This window comes from Cicer arietinum, chromosome 3 (assembly GCF_000331145.2).
Source record: "Cicer arietinum cultivar CDC Frontier isolate Library 1 chromosome 3, Cicar.CDCFrontier_v2.0, whole genome shotgun sequence".
NCBI lineage: Eukaryota > Viridiplantae > Streptophyta > Magnoliopsida > Fabales > Fabaceae > Cicer > Cicer arietinum.
Window position 1 is genome coordinate 33,409,064 of NC_021162.2, and position 11,711 is coordinate 33,420,774.

The 11,711-nt window shown below is 36.1% G+C and overlaps 1 pseudogene; it reads left to right on the forward strand.

Moving 5' to 3' along the window:
- The first annotated feature begins 5,244 nt into the window (after nt 1-5,244).
- LOC101504679 (probable UDP-arabinopyranose mutase 5) lies at nt 5,245-6,563 on the forward strand (annotated as a pseudogene).
- The last annotated feature ends 5,148 nt before the right edge of the window (nt 6,564-11,711 follow it).

Sequence of the window (11,711 nt, forward strand, 5' to 3'; positions counted from 1 at the left end):
TTAAGAATGGGGAATCTCTTAATATGACTGTTTGCTTAACGTTTTGTTTTGAAAATCATTAAGTTAAATCGGTATTGAGAACGGGGAATCTCTTAATGACTTATTTAATTAATGTTGTTTGAAAGTCGTTTCGGTAAATGAGTATTAAGAATGGGGAATCTCTTAATATGACTGTTTGCTTAACGTTTTGTTTTGAAAATCATTAAGTTAAATCGGTATTGAGAACGGGGAATCTCTTAATGACTTATTTAATTAATGTTGTTTGAAAGTCGTTTCGGTAAATGAGTATTAAGAATGGGGAATCTCTTAATATGACTGTTTGCTTAACGTTTTGTTTTGAAAATCATTAAGTTAAATCGGTATTAAGAACGGGGAATCTCTTAATGACTTATTTAATTAATGTTGTTTGAAAGTCGTTTCGGTAAATGAGTATTAAGAATGGGGAATCTCTTAATATGACTGTTTGCTTAACGTTTTGTTTTGAAAATCATTAAGTTAAATCGGTATTAAGAACGGGGAATCTCTTAATGACTTATTTAATTAATGTTGTTTGAAAGTCGTTTCGGTAAATGAGTATTAAGAATGGGGAATCTCTTAATATGACTGTTTGCTTAACGTTTTGTTTTGAAAATCATTAAGTTAAATCGGTATTGAGAACGGGGAATCTCTTAATGACTTATTTAATTAATGTTGTTTGAAAGTCGTTTCGGTAAATGAGTATTAAGAATGGGGAATCTCTTAATATGACTGTTTGCTTAACGTTTTGTTTTGAAAATCATTAAGTTAAATCGGTATTGAGAACGGGGAATCTCTTAATGACTTATTTAATTAATGTTGTTTGAAAGTCGTTTCGGTAAATGAGTATTAAGAATGGGGAATCTCTTAATATGACTGTTTGCTTAACGTTTTGTTTTGAAAATCATTAAGTTAAATCGGTATTGAGAACGGGGAATCTCTTAATGACTTATTTAATTAATGTTGTTTGAAAGTCGTTTCGGTAAATGAGTATTAAGAATGGGGAATCTCTTAATATGACTGTTTGCTTAACGTTTTGTTTTGAAAATCATTAAGTTAAATCGGTATTAAGAACGGGGAATCTCTTAATGACTTATTTAATTAATGTTGTTTGAAAGTCGTTTCGGTAAATGAGTATTAAGAATGGGGAATCTCTTAATATGACTGTTTGCTTAACGTTTTGTTTTGAAAATCATTAAGTTAAATCGGTATTAAGAACGGGGAATCTCTTAATGACTTATTTAATTAATGTTGTTTGAAAGTCGTTTCGGTAAATGAGTATTAAGAATGGGGAATCTCTTAATATGACTGTTTGCTTAACGTTTTGTTTTGAAAATCATTAAGTTAAATCGGTATTGAGAACGGGGAATCTCTTAATGACTTATTTAATTAATGTTGTTTGAAAGTCGTTTCGGTAAATGAGTATTAAGAATGGGGAATCTCTTAATATGACTGTTTGCTTAACGTTTTGTTTTGAAAATCATTAAGTTAAATCGGTATTGAGAACGGGGAATCTCTTAATGACTTATTTAATTAATGTTGTTTGAAAGTCGTTTCGGTAAATGAGTATTAAGAATGGGGAATCTCTTAATATGACTGTTTGCTTAACGTTTTGTTTTGAAAATCATTAAGTTAAATCGGTATTAAGAACGGGGAATCTCTTAATGACTTATTTAATTAATGTTGTTTGAAAGTCGTTTCGGTAAATGAGTATTAAGAATGGGGAATCTCTTAATATGACTGTTTGCTTAACGTTTTGTTTTGAAAATCATTAAGTTAAATCGGTATTGAGAACGGGGAATCTCTTAATGACTTATTTAATTAATGTTGTTTGAAAGTCGTTTCGGTAAATGAGTATTAAGAATGGGGAATCTCTTAATATGACTGTTTGCTTAACGTTTTGTTTTGAAAATCATTAAGTTAAATCGGTATTAAGAACGGGGAATCTCTTAATGACTTATTTAATTAATGTTGTTTGAAAGTCGTTTAAGTTAAATGGGTATTAAAAATGGGGAATCTTTTAATACCTCGGTTTACTTAATGTGTATTTGAGGAAAATGTTTAAGTTAACTGGGCGTTGAGAATGGGGAATCTCTTAATGTCTCGGTTACTTAACTATCGTTTTTGAAAATCGTTTCGGTAAATGAGTATTAAGAATGGGGAATCTCTTAATATGACTGTTTGCTTAACGTTTTGTTTTGAAAATCATTAAGTTAAATCGGTATTAAGAACGGGGAATCTCTTAATGACTTATTTAATTAATGTTGTTTGAAAGTCGTTTCGGTAAATGAGTATTAAGAATGGGGAATCTCTTAATGACTCGTTTACTGAATGTTTTGCGAGAAAATCGTTTAAGTCAAAAGTATATTAAGAATGGGGAATCTCTTAATATGACTGTTTGCTTAACGTTTTGTTTTGAAAATCATTAAGTTAAATCGGTATTAAGAACGGGGAATCTCTTAATGACTTATTTAATTAATGTTGTTTGAAAGTCGTTTCGGTAAATGAGTATTAAGAATGGGGAATCTCTTAATATGACTGTTTGCTTAACGTTTTGTTTTGAAAATCATTAAGTTAAATCGGTATTAAGAACGGGGAATCTCTTAATGACTTATTTAATTAATGTTGTTTGAAAGTCGTTTCGGTAAATGAGTATTAAGAATGGGGAATCTCTTAATATGACTGTTTGCTTAACGTTTTGTTTTGAAAATCATTAAGTTAAATCGGTATTAAGAACGGGGAATCTCTTAATGACTTATTTAATTAATGTTGTTTGAAAGTCGTTTAAGTTAAATGGGTATTAAAAATGGGGAATCTTTTAATATCTGCATTTGCTTAACGATTGTTGTGAATGGAGTCTGTGTATGCTCATGCATTTCATTTGGTAAATTGTGTCGACCCGTGATAGGTGACACCTTGGTAAACTGTACGGACCCGTGATAGGTTGTACGTTTGCGATTTATATTTTAGTAAATCGTGTTGACCCGTGATAGGTGACACCTCGGTAAACTGTACTGACCCGTGATAGGTGGTACATTTACGATTTCCGCTTTTTCTTTTAGTAAATCGTGTTGACCCGTGATAGGTGACACCTCGGTAAACTGTACTGACCCGTGATAGGTGGTACATTTACGATTTCCGCTTTTTCTTTTAGTAAATCGTGTTGACCCGTGATAGGTGACACCTCGGTAAACTGTACTGACCCGTGATAGGTGGTACATTTACGATTTATATTTTTGGTGAATTGTGCTGACCCGTGATAGGTGGCACCTTGGTAAATTGTACGGACCCGTGATAGGTTGTACGTTTGCGATTTATATTTTAGTAAATCGTGTTGACCCGTGATAGGTGACACTTCGGTAAACTGTACTGACCCGTGATAGGTGGTACATTTACGATTCCCGCTTTTTCTTTTAGTAAATCGTGTTGACCCGTGATAGGTGACACCATGGTAACTGTACTGACCCGTGATAGGTGGTACATTTACGATTTACATTTTTGGTGGATTGTGCTGACCCGTGATAGGTGGCACCTCGGTAAACAGTACTGGTCTGTGATAGGCGGTACGTTTACGATTCCCGCTTTTTCTTTTAGTAAATCGTGTTGACCCGTGATAGGTGACACCATGGTAACTGTACTGACCCGTGATAGGTGGTACATTTACGATTTCCGCTTTTTCTTTTAGTAAATCGTGTTGACCCGTGATAGGTGACACCATGGTAACTGTACTGACCCGTGATAGGTGGTACATTTACGATTTCCGCTTTTTCTTTTAGTAAATCGTGTTGACCCGTGATAGGTGACACCTCGGTAAACTGTACTGACCCGTGATAGGTGGTACGTTTATGATTTACGCTTTTTAGTAAATCGTGCTGACCCGTGATAGGTGGCACCTCGGTAATTGGTACTTTGGCCTGCGATAGGCGGTACAATTATGATTTACGGCCCTTCGAGGAGGGTTTTGGTTTGGAATTCCGAGTCCATGCATTTTGGCATATACGCATTGCGTTAGGGTGCTTGGCACGCGAGTCGTATTTGATTTGAGTGTATGATTGAGTGATTTGAATTTTGATTTATCGTAGTAATTGCGTTGAAAATGCTAAGTGTTATGTGTTGATTATTGTGTGTAAGTAAGATGGTTATCGAGATCCCAATTGCCGTGGTAATCGCGTAGGAATTGCTAAGTGTTAGGTTGTGAACTTGATTAGGAATGACTTGGGTTAATTCATGAATTTTTGGAAAAATGATCAGGGAAATCGATTTCCCAATCGATTGGATGGAAGTCAGGGACTTGGCCAAATGGACAAAATCGATTAGCCAATCGATTTTGTAATCAGTTTTCGAAAATCATTTACGAAATCGATTGCCCAATCGATTTGGCCTAAGTCAGGGACTTATCCATATTCGACCAAATCGATTTGGAAATCGATTGGCTTAAAACCTGGGGGCTCAGTACCCACTCAATCGATTGCCAAATCGATTGATTCAGCCCAGGATTCTGTTTTCATAAAAAAAAAACCTTCACCCCAAGTATTGGCAAAGTATTGTATGAACTTTTCGCATATTGGAAATCCTGTTAAGGTGCATGCTTAGTTGAAAAGTTATTTTGGGCATTTAAAAACTCAATTGCTATGTGTTAACTGTTATTTTATGGTTGGTGACCCTTTACAATTATTGTGGAAATCTGGGTTTTGCCCTCAGATGAGAGTCAGGACGGTTCTACCGGTTCGTACCCTACGGACGGGAATGGAGATGGGAACGCTTGACTGCAGTTACGTTAGGAGGATCTCACGGGGCGCGTGGTGATACTCAGGGTGTATAGCTTTTTGGTAGGATGATCAGATTAGGATGATGTATAGGGACTAGATGTCCTTCTTTTGGATTGGAGTATTCTTAGTTTGGAAAATTGTACTTATACTAATATTGTCAGTTTGACTTCTTATTTGAATGGGTCCCAAGTACCATTTGTTGTTGTGTAAATGTCTTGGAATTTATAATTGGAGGAACTTTTCCGCTGTTTGTAAATTTTAATGACTCGATTATTTATCCAAAGGCATTTCATGATTTAATTCCTTGTTGGTTTTTAATTACTTTTGAAAAAAAAAAAATATACCCTCGCTTAGAAAAACGGGGTGTTACAATAAGCTTTCTGGCCGTAATCCTAAAACCCTTTTTTTACACGCATCGAAACCCTAATTTTCGATCTGTCAATTTTTGCCCCCCAGAAATTCTAAGATAAGATTGAAACTATTGTCACAAGTTTGAGTCCAACTCACAATCTAGAATTTCAGTTTGTGAAATAATCTGTATTGTATTGTATACCTCAAAAGATGTCTCAAGTAATTATCAACGACAACGAAGTTGACATTGTGATTGGTGCCCTGCACTCTGACCTCACAACTTTTATGAATGAATGGAAGCTAGTTTTCTCCCGTTTCCACCTAATAATAGTCAAAGATACTAACCTCAAGGAATAACTCCAAATTCCTGAAGGATTTAGTGCAGATGTCTATACAAAATCTGAAATTGAGCAAGTGGTGGATTCCTCCACTTCCATTCGCTTCTCTGGCTACGCTTGTAGATATTTCGGCTTTCTAGTTTCAAAGAAGAAGTATGTTGTCTGTATTGATGATGATTGTGTTCCAGCAAAAGATAATGCGAGGAATTTCGTAGACGTTGTGGCTCAGCATATTGTGAACCTCAAGATTCATGCCACTCCTTTCTTCTTTAATACACTATATGATCCATTCTGTAGGGGTGCGGATTTTGTTCGCAGCTACCCATTTAGCCTTCGAAATGGGGTTGATTGTGCTCTGTCGTGTGAACTGTGGCTCAATCTGGCAGACCTTGATGCACCAACTCATGCTCTCAAGCCAGCGCAGAGGAATTCACGATATGTGGATGCAGTTCTGACAGTTCCTGTTAGAGCAATGTTGCCGGTGAGTGGAATCAACATTGCCTTTAACCGAGAATTAGTTGGCCCGGCATTGGTCCCAGCTTTGGTGTTGGCATGAGAAGGAAAAATCAGGTGGGAAACTGTGGAAGATATATGGTGTGGATTGTGTGTGAAAGTTATATGTGACCTCGGTGTGAAAAGCGGGTTGCCGTATGTTTCGAGAACAGAAAGAGGAAATGTCATAAACAACTTGAAGAAAGAATGGGAATGAGTGAAAATGATGGAGGAAGTTGTTCCTTTCTTTCGGCCTGTAAGGTTGCCACAATCAGCTACGACAGCAGAGGACTGCGTGGTCGAGATGGCTAAATCGGTGAAGGAACAACTGGGGAGATGCATTAATAGTGGTGTTTTGATGAGAGATGCAGATGGTAGGTCAAAGTGCTTTGGTTTTGTCAATTTCGAAAATCCAGACAATGCTGCTAATGTTGTGGAAGCATTGAATGGGTGTCTTGATTCTGATTCTAAGAATAGTGGGTATCCTATTCTGGGAATAGTGGTCGCACAGATTGTGGTGTCCTTGGGAAGTGGACCGTGGGATCAGATTTTTGATGGAGGAAACTGTTGCAGCCCTTATGAGTGGGCTCTTAACTGACAGGTTTGGAAGATTTGCAATTCAATTGATGGGATTCTTCTTGGTGCACAATTATTCTCTCTTCGATGGTTCTAGATTTGCCCTTACTCTCCAATTTTGATCAACGAAAATATGTGTCATTGTTCAAACAATCGTTATCTATCCTGTTTTGGATGCATTTTCTTACTTTGTTGATCGACCATGGCTTCGCTTCGTTAGAGTTGCGCTGCTTCTTATTCGGTGTTTGTCATGCAATTTAGTTCTTACTAATAGATTATAATAGTGGCTTATGTTCCCACCGACAATCAGTCTGGTGGTGTCCCTTTTTCCACATATGAATTATATTAGTGATGACTTCTTCCGTTGGTGGTTATTCTAACGGTATCTTTTATTTTCATGACTTACTTTATCTTGGCAATTTGTCCCAGATGCACTGGCCTTTCCTTTCTCTCCTTGAAGCACGCCTCTCTCTCATTGAAGCAGATTCAAGTTTAAATATTTTGAGTCTCCATTATTATTGGTTTGAAGCTTTCAAATGCAGTTTTTTAGAAGAACGGAGTTTGCTTTGTTCAATTGCTTGCCATGAATTTCTCCCAGGCTGATGATCAATCAGACTATCTGGCTAGGCTATATTTATAGCAATTCTCTCCGACTTCACATGCATCCCTGAGTTGCCTCTCCATATTTTTTATTATTTTGTGAAGCAAAACATTGTTTTCTTGTAGCAAGCTAAAGCTTAGTAAGCTTTAACTTAAGGGGGAGTGTTAGAATATTAGAAAATATCTTATAATATCTTTTATATTATATTAGAGTATCTTAAATTATTTCTTAGGATCAATTTATAATCATAGAGATATCTTAGAATATCTTTCATTATTATTATGATTTATTCCTTATTTAGGAATGAGTCTATGTTTCTCTATAAATAGAGATTAGTATTGAGTCTTTTGTATTAAGCTATTATCAATAATATTCAAACCCTTATTATTTTCTCTCCTCCTTTTCTCTAAGATCCCACAACTTCAACAACAACAATAATAATAATAACAATAACATATATAACTTCATCTCATTTCAAACATAAATTGCACTTAGACATTCATGTAAACAAAGAATCAACCATTTGCATTTCTTTATTTATGTTTTCTAATACAAATTTGATTCTGATATGTTATATTTGAAACAGGCAATAGATGAACCTAAAACCATGATGAAAGTCGGATCAGAAAATGTTGACCACAAACCTGAACAATCTACCATGGAGAAAAAGATAACAAAGAATATCAGTTCAGAAGGAATGGTAACAGCAAAATGCAGTACAAAATTAAGTTTTGACGAGGAAGAACTGGAAAAACTTCCAGAATCAGACTCTATTGACAGGTCAGAGATCAATGATGGTGGGAAAACCGTGCCAGATAAAGCAAATGATATGAAAGAACCCACTGATGCGGAATTGCAAGAGCCTAAAATCAAAAGTAATAATGTTATGAAAATTATGCACCCTTCTCTTTTGGAATTTCCCAATATGATATGCATACAAGAAGCAAACAAAAATGATTAAAGATTCACATGAAAAAGAAGTGCTTGCATGGTATTTTAAATCGCTTCAAACTCAAGATCTTTGGTGAAGTCTTGCTTTAGAAACTTGTGTTTTGAAGAAAGAAAATACTTCAATCAACTTTATATGCATGATAGCATGCATGTAGACAATTATCATTTGCACTCATAAAGCTGTTTTTCGAAGCAGTGGAACTTTGAAGTTTTAAGAAAACATATAAATGTGCCCATGATGAACTACCTTAGCCTATCTTGCATGAAAGATTGCATCTAACACCTCATTTGTATTATAACAGGTATACCTGAGGATAAAGCCATCCTACCTTTGTCTATCATTCCATCTGTCAGAGTTGAGAAGGTTGAGAGAAGCATTCAAGAACTGAAAAATGAAGCTGAATCAGCAATGGCTGATACCAAAGAGGAGCATATACCAATAAATGATTTGTTGGAGAACACAAAATTTCTTGAGGTTTGACCGTACTGCAACAAAACAAAGTAGAATATAAAAGATACCACCTTGCGTTTTAACATATGCACATCTTAACTAAGTGTTCATGCAAACAACCAAATATATGCATTTTCTAAAATACAATACTTTACGTTTTAACACATTATATGCTAAAACAGGCATTTGATCTACATGAATTGGCAAGCAACACTAGCTGGGAAAATGAAAAGAAAGATGAACCTCAGATAATGGACACCGCATTCATAAGGCTTTCGAATATAGAAGGGTTGGAGACCACAGAAATAAGCCCAAGTATTGATGTTGATGAACTTGAAAAGGTTCGCATCTCACACACTAGAGAAATATTGGAGAACAAAGATGGTGAGGAAATCAAGCAAGAGGAAGCCAGAGAGAGGGAGGAGGCAACTGAAATGCAATCACAAAAAACTACAACAGAAAGTATATTTCAAAATATCAGTTGCTTTTTCTGTCTTTAGTGAATTTCATTTTAATCATGGAAGTTCCGAAAGAAGTCTAATGTTAATATTTAATAGAAATTACTGCATTGTCTTTGTTATCACATAACATGGTCTTCAGACTCACCCAAAGAGAGAGAGAAATGAAAAAAATGTGTGAAAGAACTGTGAGTATTGAAACCATAAGATAAGTGTTATCTAGTTAGAGGTAAAGACTTGTTAAAGATAAAAAACAAAACAAAAAAACACTAAGATAAGGGTCAAGAAAAGAAGAGATTGTAAATAAGGTGAAAAAATTAACCCTTAAAGTTATCCTAATGTATCATGTACCATTCTCTCCCTCATAAGATATTCTAACATATCATAGAAATATCCCATGTATAATGATAGGTGTATCTGATGATGAAGCCCCATCAATATTGCCTACATCAGCAATTGTACAATATGAAATGGCTAGGCAAAGCTTTCAGGAGCAAACATTTAAGGAGGAAGAATCAACAACGATAGATAACAAGAGCAGCAGACCAGAAAATGAACTTCAATACACAACCCAAATTCTTGAGGTTTGTATAAATGAAGTGAACAATAAATATTCAAATATATAACTACATGCTGATTCGCCACAAACAGTTCATGCCTATGCATCCATGTAAACAAACAAATAATCATTTATTTATTTTCCTCATTGATAATACAAATTGATTCTGAAACTGCATATGTTTAAGCAGTCAATTGCTCAACTAGAAACCCAAGACAAGGTTGCTGCCGAAAATAATGAAAATGCTGACCACAAATCCGAAAATATGAACTTGACAACTCAAACCACCTAAACCGACACATGATCAGACAACAACTCCTAACCTACAATCTAGAACTAGAGGTTCCACAGCCCCCAAAGAAAACCAAACCAAAGCTCTGATACCACAATGTAACACCCCGTTTTTCAAAGCGAGGGTGTATTTTTTTTTTCAAAAGGAATTAAAATAAAACAGAGAATTAAATCAGGAAATGCCTTTGGATAAATAATTGAGTCATTAAAATTTACAAGCAGCGGAAAAAGTTTCTCAAATACATACATCCAAAGTATTTAAACAACAACCAGAAGATACAAGGAACTCATTCAACTAAGGTGTCGTACTGACAATAATAGTAACAGTATAGTCTTCCGGTTTAAAAATAAACGCAACCCCAAAAGAAAGACATTCGTTCCCTCTGTGATAACCTAGTCTGATCATTTTACGAAACAACTAAACACCCTGAGTGATCTCCACGCGCCCCGTGAGATCCTCCTAACGTAGCTGCAGTGAAGCGTTCCCATCTCCATTTCCGTCCGTAGGGTACGAACCGGTAGGATCGTCCTGACTCTCATCTGAGGGCAAAGCCCAGATTTCCACAATAATTGTAAAGGTCACCAACCGAAAATAACAGTTAACACATAACATTTAAGTTTTAAATGCACAAAATAACCTTTCAACTAAGCATGCACCTTAAAAGGATTTTCCATATGCTAAAAGTTCATATAATGCTTGCCAATTAACAATGAACTCAAAATGAAGTTCTCAAACCATCAAGTAATACATAACTGACCAAAGCATTGATAAATCAATTGAGAAATCGATTATCTAACTCAAAATAAGGACTTTTGCTGAGCCAATCGATTGCCAAATCGATTTGGTCAGTTCTGCTGAGTTTCTGCATGACCAAATCGATTTCTAAGTCGATTTTGTCAGTTCTGATGAGTCCCTGGGTTGCTGACTTAGGCCCAATCGATTGGGCAATCGATTTCGTAAATGATTTTTGAAAACTGATTACAAAATCGATGGGCTAATCGATTTTGTCCATTTGGCCAAGTCCCTGTTTACTATCCAATCGATTGGGAAATCGATTTCCCTGATCGTTTTTCCAAAAATTCATGAATTAACTCAAGTCACCTTCATGCATAATCCCAATTCTTAACACTTAACACTTATAACACAATTACTACAATATCATGGATTTCGAAATGGTATTGCAATCAAACATGTTATCACCAAATCCCGAAACATACACTTAACACTTATAACACAATACTACACAGCCAAAATGAACCAACTATTCACAATTTAACAGGGTGTAGTCTCTCACGGACAAACACCTGTGCAGTCTCTCACGGACAAACACAATTCCCTCAGGAACGTAAGTCGTAAACGTACCACCTATCACGGGTCAGTACTGTTTACCGAGGTGCCACCCTCCCGGGTCAGCACAACTTACCAAACGTAAATCGTAAACGTACTGCCTATCACGGACCCGTACCGTTTACCAAGGTACCACCTATCTCGGGTCAGCACGATTTACCAAAATACACATAAGTAAACAAGACATTAAGAGATTCCCCATTCTTAATTCTCATCTAACTTAAACCAGGGCGTAGTCTCTCACGGACAAACCCCTGTGCAGTCTCTCACGGACAAACACAATTCCCTCAGGAACGTAAGTCGTAAACGTACCACCTATCACGGGTCAGTACTGTTTACCGAGGTGCCACCTATCACGGGTCAGCACAACTTACCAAACGTAAATCGTAAACGTACTGCCTATCACGGACCCGTACCGTTTACCAAGGTGCCACCCATCCCGGGTCAGCACGATTTACCGAAGCACACATAAGTAAACGAGACATTAAGAGATTCCCCATTCTTAATACTC